Source organism: Sciurus vulgaris (genome assembly GCF_902686455.1).
Source record: "Sciurus vulgaris genome assembly, chromosome: 9".
Classification (NCBI taxonomy): Eukaryota; Metazoa; Chordata; class Mammalia; order Rodentia; family Sciuridae; genus Sciurus; species Sciurus vulgaris.
This window is the reverse complement of record NC_136469.1, coordinates 97,825,454-97,839,536: the sequence shown is the minus strand read 5'-3', so window position 1 is coordinate 97,839,536 and position 14,083 is coordinate 97,825,454.

Sequence of the window (14,083 nt, the reverse complement as noted above, 5' to 3'; positions counted from 1 at the left end):
CATACGCCAGAGGATAAAATTAAAATTCTCACCAAGGTATATTATAGTGAAATTTCTAAATACAAAGATCAAACAAGAAATATTCCAAAACTTCCAGATAAATTATCCTTCACAAAAGCAACCCTGAAAAACAAAGGGTAGCTTAGTAATGCCTTAAAAATTCTGTGGGGATATTAGTTTCCAACTTGGGGAATTCCATGTCCAACATTCTATCAACCAAGATGGAAGTTTCAATGTGTTTACAATCATTTCCTCCTAAGAGCATATTGAAAGATACATTCTATCAACATCAATAAGATAACAAGAAAGAAATGGTATAGGATTGAGAACACTAGAGATTTAGCCTGGGGGAGAAGTGAAGGGAATCCCCAGCATTTGGGTGAGGGACTCAGAACCAGGATAGGGTATGTCATAGCAGGGATAGAGGCTCTGATGAAGAATAATGCAAAAAATGTTGAAAAACATTGATTTACACATTCAATTTTGACAGTAAATTCATGATAGACGTATAAAAACAAAATGAATAAAAAAGTGGACTTTTTTTTTTTTGAGATGAGGGACTTTCTAATTTGCCCACACTGGTCTTGAACTCTTAATTAAAACAATCCTCCCGCCTCAGCTCATTGAGGGCCAGGATGTTATGCAGGTACCACCACAGCTGGCTAAGGCTATTTTAACTATAACAAAGAAAAACAAAATAAAGTTTCATAAGAAAGGAAATGGAATTTTTGCACATTAAGGGAGTTAGTTATGGTATTTATATTGAAATAATAATGCATACATCAGAGAGTAACTTTAATGTATTACTCTTGGGAGCATTGGAAAGGGGGAAATAGGTTTAGGAAGAAATGCTGGTAAAGTAGAGGAAACAACATTTCATATTTTCTTATAGGTCAATATATAATATGTAAAACTAAAATTGAGAGCTCAGAATGTCATATAAACTGACCATGCCTACATTATTATTAGATGAAATGTCTAAAATAGCTATCTGTATAAAACAATAATCAGATGTGCAGAATGATAGAGCAGGCTTCTTTTCAATGTTATTATAAACCTATAAAAATTCTAAATGTTTTAAACTTTGTGCATTGAGTATTTTAGCAAATAATAATTTAAAAAGGAAAGAACCAGTAATTCAAGTGACTGCGAGTCAAGTCAAGCTCTGATCTGACCTACTTCTCTTTTCTAATCATTTCTACTGGAAGGGTAAAACCCCAATCTCTGGTCCACTCATCCTTCACTAAGGACTCTCCAGCAGAATCAATCAACAATGGGTTTCCAATACCTTTCCCCACTGTACTCCTTTCAAATATCCTTGGATTGTTTTTTCACTGAAAATGGATCTTTCATATTTTTCTTGCATTAGAAATTTGACCATTTCTTCTTTTCCTCTTTCCATCATGGGAACCTAAGAACAACATAGACATTCATTTATTTGAACTTGTGCCCAGGATTAGAACTGGGGGCATGTCTCCGTGTCATTTTTCTGAATAGGAGTCTTAAAAATGTTCATGAGTAAGAACATATGTGATCTGAGTAACTGGGTTCCTGTCTTATCCTGCTTTTCTGAACCTCATTTGTATTAACTCTGGGCAATGACTTGACACTTGATTGGGTATCCCCTGTTGAACTCTGTCGCTAGTTGGAGTCTCCATTCATTCTCCATTCATTCATTAGCTCCAACACTCAGTCAGTCAGGTTTCATTCAATCATTCATGATTCATGCAACACACAGTACCAGTTTGTCTGTTACACCCCTTTTATGAAGTCTTGCTCACATCCGTTTAAGAAAGGCAACTGTAAAGTATCTGTCTCTGCCACCCCTGCCTGGAAATTCAGCAGCCAGCTCACTGCTGATCTGACTTCCAAGACTGAGTCGCATCAATTCCTCTCAACACTCATTTACATTTTCTCTCATAAACTGAGTGTAAAAGTCTTTCTGGATTTAGGATATCTTCCCTGAAATGAGTATAATATTTTCTTGCCTGCCTCAAGATGGGAAACCTTGAAGAAATGATTTTGAAGTTTATTCTAGCTTCAGAAATCTTTGTGCTTAAATTACATGGATCCTTGAAGAAAGGATAGAATAGTGTGGATGTATACCATACTAAAAAGTAACATGGAAGCCAAGGAACTTTTAAAGCCTCTGATGATTATAATTGACAGGATAAATATTTTAGAGAAATGTTTCCAACTGTTATTCTTTTATCACTGCCGAGGAACTAACATTCAGAAATAGAGAAAAGGATTTTGGCAATTGTATGCCTGAACAAAAAATCTGGTGGATTTCTCAGTGGGGAAATAAGAGACACATCGTTGGCTCCTTTTTAGATCTTGTAAGTACATTAATGAGCCTTGTTCCCTGGTTCTTATGAATATAAAACTCTCCTTGGTTTAAATTTACTTCAGTGTTCCTAGACGATAGTTGGAGTGCTGCCTGCCTAAGGACAGAGTGAGACTTCTGTCCCACTTGTCTTTAGGGACAGGATGTTCCAGAATGCATGCAGATCCTCCATCTATGTTTCACTGAGGTAAATACTTTCGACATTACAGAATCGCCTTTCTTTTTGTCCCACCAATGTTTTACTTTCATAAATGAGATTATGATATGTAGGTATTTTTTAGAATCTTTTCTTCAACTTTCCCTGGGTAATTCTGCTAAATGACAAATGGTTGCTTTCCAAATGAGTTGCTGCCTCTCATATAGCAAACAGAAGAATGGCATTTTGTCATGTGGAAGATAGAAGTGTGCCTATGTGTACTATTAGACATTGTAAAAGCTGACCCATGTATTTAAGTCTGGCCAATGAACCAGAATAATCTTGCTCTGTATCTTTGTCTGTGTCTGAAATTTCCACGTGGGGGTCTTAAAGTGTAGCAGCCGTTATTAACAATGGTGGCATCAGAGGGTAGGAAGAAAGTTCATTGAAGGCCTGAATTTTGACTGAAAACTTGAGTCTATTAACTGCAGAATATTGTGCAATTATGCAAATAAGGCCTGTTATAAAAATTACCAGATCATCACCATTTGCAAATAATCCATGACCACTCTTTGGATACTGTGTCTTCAAAACATATGGCAGACTCTTAGAAAAGAAATTCAATATTTACAGACTTGTAAGGTGCATTTACAAAACTACATATCTTTGATAGCATGTATTTGAGGGAAAATTACCTCAGACAAAAACTTTGACTTACTCCATATACTCTGCTGTTGAACAAAGCATGCACACGTAACGCTTCAGTGAGATTGTAAGGTAGGAAGATACAGTTTTATAGGACAACTTCAGGAAAAAATAAGAGTGTGTGCGTGAGATTGAGACTCCCTAAAGTTAGCACAAAAGTTAGAAATTAAAATAGATCATATTAATGTGCTGATACATTTAACTGAAGTATGAGTGTTATATGGATTGAACCTTTCTTTGTCTAGAGAAATTTAGTTTATCTCCTCCATTCATGACATAAGTTAATATTGATTCCACTGCTGACCTGGTAGCAGAGATTCAGAGCTAAGCTATTTAAGGATATGTCAAAGGGATAGAATCACAGAGCAGGATTTCTCCCCATCTGCCCATACTACTTCCTGTTAGGGGAATCGCCTCTCATTAGTAGCTGTATAAGAAGCAGAGAATTGAGGTTAAAAAAAAAAAAATTGATGAATAGGGACTGAGGAAATCAGAAGGAAAATTTCAACTGCTAATTTGTCACATGCTGATATTTTGAATTTAAAAATGTCATTGTATATACTAAAATACTATGTAACTACTTCTGAGAACACACATGCACTCTAAAACACACACACGCAGACACCAAGTGAAGGAGCATGACGAAGGACGGATTCAGTTTCTCTGTCCTTTTGTAAGGCAAGGCAGGGATATGTGAATTAGTGTTGACATAAAGACCATGCACTTGCACTCTTGCGGGTTAAAGTTCCGGTGGGTACTAATGAGGATGCCTTCTAGCATTTCCTCATTAGACTCCAATTCCTTTTTTTCTGTTTCTGAGCTCTTTCCACTACAAACTCTAGGTTCAATTAATATTAAAATAGGCAGGAATCACTATTTTCTGAAAAAGTGAACAAACTGCATCATCTTCGGTGTTTTCAATAATACTTTGCACAGTGACCTTCCTTCACAAATAATTCATTTACCAACTAAAACGCCACCTTCTGAAACTAGCTTTGTAACCTTAAGAAATTCTCCCCAAAAGATATTACTAACAAGAAGCTCTCCAGAAATCTGTCACAGTTAATGTCCATGAGACATACATTCTCAGCCAATGCAAAAGGAAGCCTGGGTTAAATAAAGACTTTCTCACCCAGCAGAGAAAATAGTAAGTCATGACAACTTCAATTATGGGTAATGAAAACAGCTTACATGTATAGAGCACTACAGAGTTAAGAGGTTTGCATATACATTGCCTCCTACAAACTGTCATTATTCTAATCATTGTTTTGTCAGATTGCAACAAAACAGGGTTCCTCAGGGTATTTTACTACTTGTCAGGCTAAAGAGACAATGCTTTGTGACAGCTGGTCAGATTACAAGCAGCAAGAGATAACAAAAGATTTTGCTGAATGTTCAGTTTCATTGTCAGAAGGAGATGAGACCCTTCATTCTATCTATGTCCAGGCAGCATCTTTAAACATGGTCAGCAGTATCAAAGGAAGTCACCTTTAAAGGTATTGAAGCATCAATTAAACTGCAGTTGTTGTTTTTTTTTTTTTTTTTCTTTTACATCCCAATTACTGACATTCTAAGTCATCTTTGCTAAATTAGGAACTGATTAAAAATTTTCCCAAGGATTTTCAGACTTGTCAAAGGAGAGGAATTTCTGACAGCAAGATAAGTTTAATTCTTAACAATAATTTTACAGATTAAAAACTAAAAGATAGTTCTCAAGGAGTCCATATAAAGTCAGGTGTATATACATTTTGGGGAGTGTGAAGGTGGTGGTTTCGTTGGGGTTAGTAGGGAATACATTGCACAGGGCAAGAAGATAAGTAGACTAGATGTTGTTCAAGCATCTTCAGGTTTGCTTCTCAGGTTGGATTTCCACACTTCACTCACAACCAATCCAGAAGAGTACCCCAATATGTAATTATTTCTTCCATTTAATTATTTTAATTTCTTTGTAGGAAAAAAATTTAAAATATAACAAGAACAAACTTAATAACAAAATTAACAAAAACAACCTAATTAATTCTGTAAAAAATGTTCTCATCCTCATCATATTGTCCCCAGAAAAACAATCTCTGTTAAATGTCATTTTATTCTTTCTCTTCTTTAAATTAAAATGAAGTGACTTCCATTTACTCAGGGAATGATCGTATATTTAATAAAGAGCAAAGGGAATCATATTGAATTATGGAATTTATACTCAAGCTTGTATGTCTATTGACCTAGCAGTCAAGAGGTGAGGGTATATTTATTCTTTCAACAAACATTTTTAAGTGTCTACTGTATATCAAACACTATTTCTAGACCACATAGACTTACAGCAGTGAATAAAGACGGAAAAAATGTCCCCACCCTGTGAAAATTACCTATGAGGACCATAGTGTTACCTAGACAATCATGCAGAATGGTCAATGTGATATTCAGGATTTCTCTGTGATGCACAATGTAACAAAATAGTACCAGATTTTACATCAAACTTGTATTTAAAATTCACTTACAAAACTTATTATTTATATTATAAAAGTTTTTAATTTATCAGGTATTTAATTCTTATTTGTAAATCAAATAGTATGCCCATTTAGCCTTAATATATTCAGAATAAATTGCTATTAAAATATATTTATATGCAACAGTAAATAATTAAAATAATTACATTCACAAACGTAAATGCTTAAAGATAAAAATATTTGCAAACAGTTAACAACTTCTAGAGGCAATAATTTCTCACCAAAGTCTCTGAAGGACTATTTTTCTGGGGAAAAAAAATGGAATGAAGTTTATTTCCAATTATTTGCTTAAATGTCATCTATTTATCTGAGAGTATTTTTTATATTCTAACAAAGATGATAAAAATGATCCTGTAACTTTTATACTTCAAGTTTAGCAGTTCAAAACACAAATTCTTATATTTTATCATTAATATAGATGTTGCTATAGCAGAAACATGTGTGGGTAGTAAGTTTCAAATCTGTTATCTGGGAACTGTAATAGAAAGATCCAGAGAATTCCCCAGAGTGATCTTTAATACCTGTCACTTCTGAGAGAATATTTGTTAAAGTACTGTGTTTGGGAAGAGTGAGTTAAAAATACTCTGGAAAAAGAACCTTGGAAATGCAACAAATTAAAATGCAATCCTTCAGTGTCAAGCGCTCTTGTCTTGTATTTGCTCTATCTACTGTCAAGAAATACAGGTCTATCCCAGGGTAGAATGTAGGAAGAACCAGCTGGAATTAGCATCACTAAAATTCTTTAAAATTTATATATATATATATATAAAAAAAAAGCGTCAATAAAGTTTCCAGTGGTAGAACCACAGAAAACTGAATATTTTCAGTAGAAAATATTCATGCTTAAATAGAGTCAACTAAGAAGATTAGCAAGAGAAAACTAAGAAAACTGCTTACATCCAGTTCTTTTTTCTTATGTCTATGTAATCCATTGCTGTGTCTTCTAATCCAGAAGAAAGATTTGGGTTTCCAACTCCACTCTTGCCATGATCTCTTCTACACTAAGTGAGATTTCTGCATTAACTCCTGTGAGTCCAGAAGCCCAGGAGCAACATGGGAGGTGAAACTGCCTAAAACCCAGTCTTCCTACATTATGGATCCTAACTTTGGCTCAATGTCTGCTCTTGTCAGGTAATAATGACATAGGGAAGTAAAGTAAAGCGATAAAATGATTACTTGTACATCTAGAATTTCAGTAACTAAGAGAATTTAAGAAATTTTAGCATAAACATCATTATCAACTGAACATACATAGAGAAAAAAAAGTTTTGCTTAATAACATATAAACAAAAATATAGATAACATATTTCCCAGAACCACAAGCCAAAAACATGATTATTTGAGGTAGTAACTTTTTGTGGGGGGTTGAACTCAGGGGCACTCACTCACATCCCCAGCCCTATTTTGTATATTATTTAGAGACAGGGTCTCACTGAGTTGCTTAGCACCTTGCCATTGTTCAGGCTGACTTTGAACTCTCAATCCTCCTGGCTCAGCCTCCCAAGTTTCTGGGATTACAGGCATGCACCAGGGTGCCTGACCAAAACCATAGTTATTTGATTGATTTAATAAAATATATTTTAAGTTTCTAGGCTTTAAATCAAGACTATAATTATGACTAGGTCTCTTTTCTCAGGGAGCTCAACCTCTAGAAGGACAGTGATATGAATACTATAAAAGCATTCTGAGCACATATTGGAAAACAGAGAAAAAACTGTACAAAGGCAAAGAAACAAGGAAAACCATGCCTTTAAATATATATATAGATAGAGGGCAGGGGGATTGCAGGGGAGTGCTTTCAGGATGTTCCAACTAGAGCTATTGCATTGGTGAATGACTGGCAAATTACCGTAGGCTCAGGTCAGTGAGCCCACTGAATCCAAGAACAGAAACTCAAACTTTCTTCTACAAGGAATGGGGAATGGGGACTCATTATGGGTCTTAATAAAGAATACTAATTTTCTTTTTTAAATTTCCCATATAAGTAAGGATGTAGAAAAAGAACGTAATGTTTAACCCACAAGTTCAAAAGTAGGTTTTGCCACTTTGTTATAGAGTCCCTTTTGATCTCACTTTTACCATCCATAAAATGAGGCTAGAATAGTCACTTATAGTGTTAATGCAAGGATTAAATGCAAAATTTACATATGCAAGTACCTAACATATGGATATATGTACTGTATCTTAGAGAAAAAAGTGTAAGTTAAAAATTACAGATTCTGACAGTAGTTGGATATAGTTGATAGGTGAAGGGCATCAGATAGTTGTCCATCACAGTGAGAGCACACGCAGGAGTACGCAGATAATTACATCTCAAACTAGAATCAGGGCGAGGTAGGTTCCCAAAATCCCCTCCAAGGGATCCACAAGGGCTTGATATTCTCCTATCAAACCTCACCTCCCAAAGTTTCTACCAGCTCTCAAGGGTGTTATACTGAAGACCAGACCTGTAATCATATTGATGTGATGGCATTTGGAGACAGGGCATTTGTGAAGTAGTTAGAGTTAGATCTGAGTTCATGAGTGTAGGATAATCCTCAGGATAAGATTAATACTATTAAGCAAAGTCACCAGAGAGCACTCTCTCTCCCTCTCCCTCTCCCTCTCTCCTCTCTCCTTTCTTCTCACACTCTCTCTCTCTACCCCATCCCCACCACTACCATGTGAGGACACAGTGAAATGATGGCTACCCGCAACCTGAAGAGAGAGAGTCTTTCCCAAAACCTATGTTGATTTTTGATCTTGAAATTCCAGTTTCCAGAACAATGAGAAAATTAATTTCTATTGTTCAATCCACTCAGTCTTTTTTTATTTTTTGCTTTATTTTTTGTTATTGGCAACCTGAGCTGACTGATGTATAACTAACTTATTTTCCAAATAAGTATACATGATGGAAAATAACCTTAAGGGGACATATTGAATTCAAAACCCCAAGGATCATCTCCAGTTTGAGAACACCCATTTCCAAAGGCAAACCAGTCAGAGTATACATTTTCAAGAGGCCATTCGGGGTTTGTGTCCCAATGGTAGAGTGTGCCAGAGCTTGGTGAAATGCCTTCCCTCCAGTTTACTGGTTTGGACTTCATTCAGATGACACTGTTTATGAGTTAGTTCACCTAAAGGACCAAGGAACATATCCCTGCAGGGAATATTCTACTTTTGATACCCAAAAATCCAACAAGATTTTAGACTTTCTTTTTTGGTAAAAGGAAGCTACAGACAGCAGCTTTCTTTGTTGCATTTAGTGTTATAAATCAATCATTCTGTCCCAAATATCTTTACTTGATAGACAGTTCTCTGAAATTTATTGGGAGTATTTCTGTTTTCATATTACTCAAGAAGTAAGTCTTCCAACACCATGAATGCTCTTATAATATATACACAGTCTTAGTGAATATTAGGAATTACTTTAAAATATAATGTCATCATGGTTCCAAGAAATGTCAGCCTATTTACTTCTAGTTTAAAATGTGAAATTAAAATATAATACACTATTTCATAAAGGGCTGTTAATCTAAGTGTATAAATAAATTGAAGAGCAGAAAAGAATTGTAACTGATTCATGGTGGCCCAAAACAGCATCAGAAGCTATAAAGGTAATCAGACATAAAGTTTTCTATATAAAGGAGAAGTATATATTAGTGATTATTTTAAAAATTGATTAAATGTAACCTTCAGAATAAAAGTTTTTTCCATACAAACTACCCCAAAACATGTCACATGAGAACTGAAGCAGGCCCAGCTGTACAGCTTCAAGGGTACATAAATTGGAAGGAAAAATAAATCAGCAAAACTATTAAGTCTACACTAGTGAATGCAGTAACCCTACTGGGGCAGTAATAAGGATGAAAATGACAAGAAGGGCCCTCTGATGTATAGTGCCGGCTACCAGGCTGGCACTTTACTTTCATTATCTCTAATTCTGGCAACAATCTCACAAGGTGATTATTATTATCTGTTTCACTGAGAAAGAAATCGAGCCTCAGAGAGTGCCAATTATTTGCCCAAGGTTACACCGGTAGCAAGGAACAAGCCATGTTGAAGCCTAGCAATCTCTGGGTCCCCATCTCAGAATCTTTCTATGTGACCTGGCCTCTCTGTCACAAAGATAAAAGGAGAACAATGGGACAGGAGGGAGAAAATCAGAAAGTTCAAAGAGCAGGGGAATGTCAAAAAAGGGAGTGAGAAACAGGCTAGCAAGGAATAAACACAAAATAAGAAAGAAACAGAAAGCAAGAGCTAGAACTACCAAGGAGACAACCAGAGAATGCCAGAGAAGTGCATTTTCCCAGATTCTCCACATGTGGAGGAACCATGTGAGGAAGGATATAGAAAGGAGTAAAGGCAGAGAAATACCAAAGGGAAAGATAGTCAGGGACCCACTAAAAATAGAGAATCAAGTGATGGAGGAGGGAGAGAAAGCCATCATGCCAGGCCCTTCAAAATAAACTAATCAAATGAAATGAAGTATGGGAAGCTCATATAAAATGTAGAATAATTTCTGTATTTCAAACCAAACAAAAGCCAAATGAAACCAAAACACATATCTCACACACACATTCACACAAACACAAAAACTTGCACAAAGAGCAACATAAAGAGGGGAACACACAAGCTTATGTGTCCATTTTCACTCCATGTTTATCCAAAAATACAATTTCAGCAGTATTGTGAAAAGATTTGAAATTGTATAATCCTGTTATGAATTCTAGGAAGTCAGAGGTCTAAGTGTTAAGTTTAAATTATAGAAAATTCAGTTTTCTAGCCCAAACCAATTCTTTTGATGGTATAATCAAGTCTGTAAGTAATGGTATATCTATTATTTTATATTGTTAAAATGGTTGGCTTAAAGTTACAGAGTGATCATCATACACACCTACACAAAACAACCTATGTTTCTGTACCTGTATAAAGTAAGACTTTTGCCTCCTAAATTAACTTCTGTTTGCTCTCTAGTTGCTAATTCTTGTGACTTATGTCAGGGAGAACTATGCTGGCTTTCAGAGTCACCACAAGAACTCCCAACTTTGTAACTTACTGTATATTTATCTATGCAGCCCAAACACTTGCATGAACTAAAAATATTTTACGTGAGTGTAGGACTTTAGAAATTTTATGCATTTTTAAATTATATATCACAATTTTTAAAAAGTTGATCCACGCTCTTTGCTTTAGGTGTTCAGTGCCTATGGCATACTCCACATTTGGTGCTACAGCTGGGAATTCAGTGTCGCGTCCAGATCGACTCAGAATATTTATTATGGACTTTTTTATATTTAATACCTCTCAAAAGCTAAAATCTTTTATCTGTCTGTTTTACTTTTTTTTTTTTATTGTAAACAAATGGGATACATGTTGTTTCTCTGTTAGTACATGGCATAAAGGCCTACCATTTGTGTAATCATAAATTTACATAGAGTAATGTTGTTTGATTCATTGTTATTTTTTCCCTTCCCCCCACCCCTGTTTTACTTTTTTTAACCTCAATAATTAGGTTCGTCTGCTGATAAAAATGTCAAATGAATTTCTTTTTTTTTTTTTTTTTCTATGAGAAATGTCATAGGGATTTTATTTGGAATTGCATCAAATCTGTATAGCACCTTTGGAAGTATGACAATTTTGGTAATATTAATTCTGCCTATCCAAGAACATGGGAGATCTTTCCATATTCCATGGTCTTCCTCAATTTCTTTCTTCAATATTTTGTAGTTTTCATTGTAGAGCTCTTTCACCTCTTTGGTTGGATTGATTCCCAAGTAGTGTTTTCCTCATTTCTGTTTCAGATGTTTCATCACTTATGTATAAAAGTGCTTTAGATTTATGCATGTTGATCTTATAACCTGCTATATGGCTGAATTCATTTATGATATCAAGAAAGTTTCTGGAGGAGTTTTTTGGATCCTCTAAATAGAGAATCATGTCATCAGCAAATAGTGACAGCTTAAGTTCCTCTTTTCCTATTCGTATCCCTTTAATTTCTTTAGTCTGTCTAATTGCCCTGGCTAGTATTTTAAGTATGTTGAATAGAAGTAGTAAAAGAGGGCATCCCCGTCTTGTTCCCATTTTTAAAGGGAATGCTTTCAGTTTTTCTCCCCTAAGAATGATGTTGACCGTGGGCTTAGCATAAATAGCTTTCACAATGTTCAGGTATGTTCCTACTATCCCTATTTTTTCTAGTGTTTTGATCATGAAGGGGTGTTGTATTTTGTCGAACCCTTTTTCTGCATCAATTGAAATAACCATATGATTCTTATCCTTATTGACATGATAGATTACGTTTATTGATTTACGGATGTTGAACCGACCTTTCATGCATGGAATAAACCCCACTTGATCATGGTGCACTATCTTCTTAACATATGTTTGAATACAGTTTGCCAATATTTTGTTAAGGAACTTCGCGTCTGTATTCATCAAGGATATTGGTCTAAAATTTTCTTTCCTTGATGTGTCTTTGCCTGGTTTGGGTATGAGGGTAATATTAGCTTCATAGAATGAGTTCGGTAGGATTCCCTCCTTTTCTATTTCCTGGAATACTTTGAGAAGTATTGGAATGAGCTCTTCTTTGAAGGTCTTGTAGAACTCATCTGAGAATCCTTCTGGTCCTGGGATTATCTTGGTTGGTAGGCTTTTGATGACCTCTTCTATTTCATTGCTTGATATTGATCTGTTTAAATTGCATATGTCCCCCTGGTTCAGTTTGGGAGGAGCATATGTCTCTAGAAACTTGTCAATGTCTTTGGTATTTTCTGTTTTGTTGGAATATAGATTTTCAAAGTACGTCATGTATTTCAGTGGTGTCATGATATTTCTTTTTTCATCAGAAATTTTAGTAATTTGAGTTTTCTCTCTCCTTCTTTTTGATAGTGTGGCTAAGGGTTTGTCTGTTTTGTTTACTTTTTCAAAGAACCAACTTTTTGTTCTGTCAATTTTTTTTGATTGTTTCTTTTATTTCAATTTCATTGATTTCATCTCTGATTTTAATTATTTCCTATCTTCTACTACTTTTGATGTTTTCTGTTCTTTTTTCAAGGGCTTTGAGCCTTAATGTTAGGTCATTTAGTTGTTGACTTTTATTCTTTTCTTGAATGCATTCCATGCAATGAATTTTCCTCTTAGTACTGCTTTCATAGTGTCCCAGAGATTTTGATATGTTGTATCTTTGTTTTCATTTATCTCTAAGAATTTTTTTTTTTATCTCCTTCCTGATGTTTTCTATTACCCATGTTTCATTCAATAGCATATTGTTTGGTCTCCAGGTGTTGGAGTAATTTTGTTTTTTATTTTGTCATTGATTTCTAATTTCATTCCATTTTGATCTGATAGAACACAAGGCAGTATCTCTATTTTTTTGCATTTCCTAAGAACTGCTTTGTGGCATAACATATGGTCTATTTTTGAGATGGTTCCATGTGCTGCTGAGAAGAAAGTGAATTCACTTGTTGATGAATGGAATATTCTATATATGTCTGTTAAGTCTAGGTTTTTGATTGTGTTATGGAGTTCTATGGTTTCTTTGTTTAGTTTTTGTTTGGAAAATCTATCCAGTCGTGACAACTGTGTGTTAAAGTCTCCCAGAATTATTGTGTTGTGGTCTATGTGATTCCTGGAATTGAGAAGGATTTCTTTGATGTACATGGATGCACCATTGTTTGGGGCATAAATATTTAAAATCGTTATGTCTTCCTGATTTATGGTTCCCTTAAGCAGTATGAAATGTCCTTATTTATCCCTTCTGACTAACTTTGCTTGAAGTCCACTTTATCTGAAATAAGGATGGAAACCCCCACTTTTTTACAGAGTCCATGTGCATGGTAGGTTTTTTCCCATCCTTTCATCTTTAGTCTGTGGATGTCTTTTTCTATGAGATGAGTCTCTTGAAGGCAGCATATTGTTGGGTCTTCCTTTTTAGTCCAATCTGCCAGTCTATGTCTTTTAATTCATGAGTTTAGGTCATTAACATTCAGGGTTATTATTGATATATGATTTGTATTCCTAGTCTTTTGGGCTTATTTTTGGTTTTTAACTTGGCGTGGTTTCTCCTTTGAATGGATTTTCCTTTAAGGTAGCTCCTCCCTTTGCTGACCTATTTTATTGTTTTTAATTTCCTCCTCATGGAATATTTTGTTGAGAATATTCTGTAGTGAAGATTTTCTATTTGTAAATTCTTTTAACTTTTGTTTATCTTGGAAGGATTTTATTTCATCTTCAAATCTGAAGGTTAGTTTTGCTGGGTATAGGATTCTTGGTTGGCAACCATGTTCTTTCAGAGCTTGAAATATGTTGTTCCAGGCCCTTCTAGCTTTGAGAGTCTGGGCTGTTAAATCTGCAGATATCTATATTGGTTTCCCCCTATATGTAATCTGATGCTTTTCTCTCACAGCCTTCAAAATC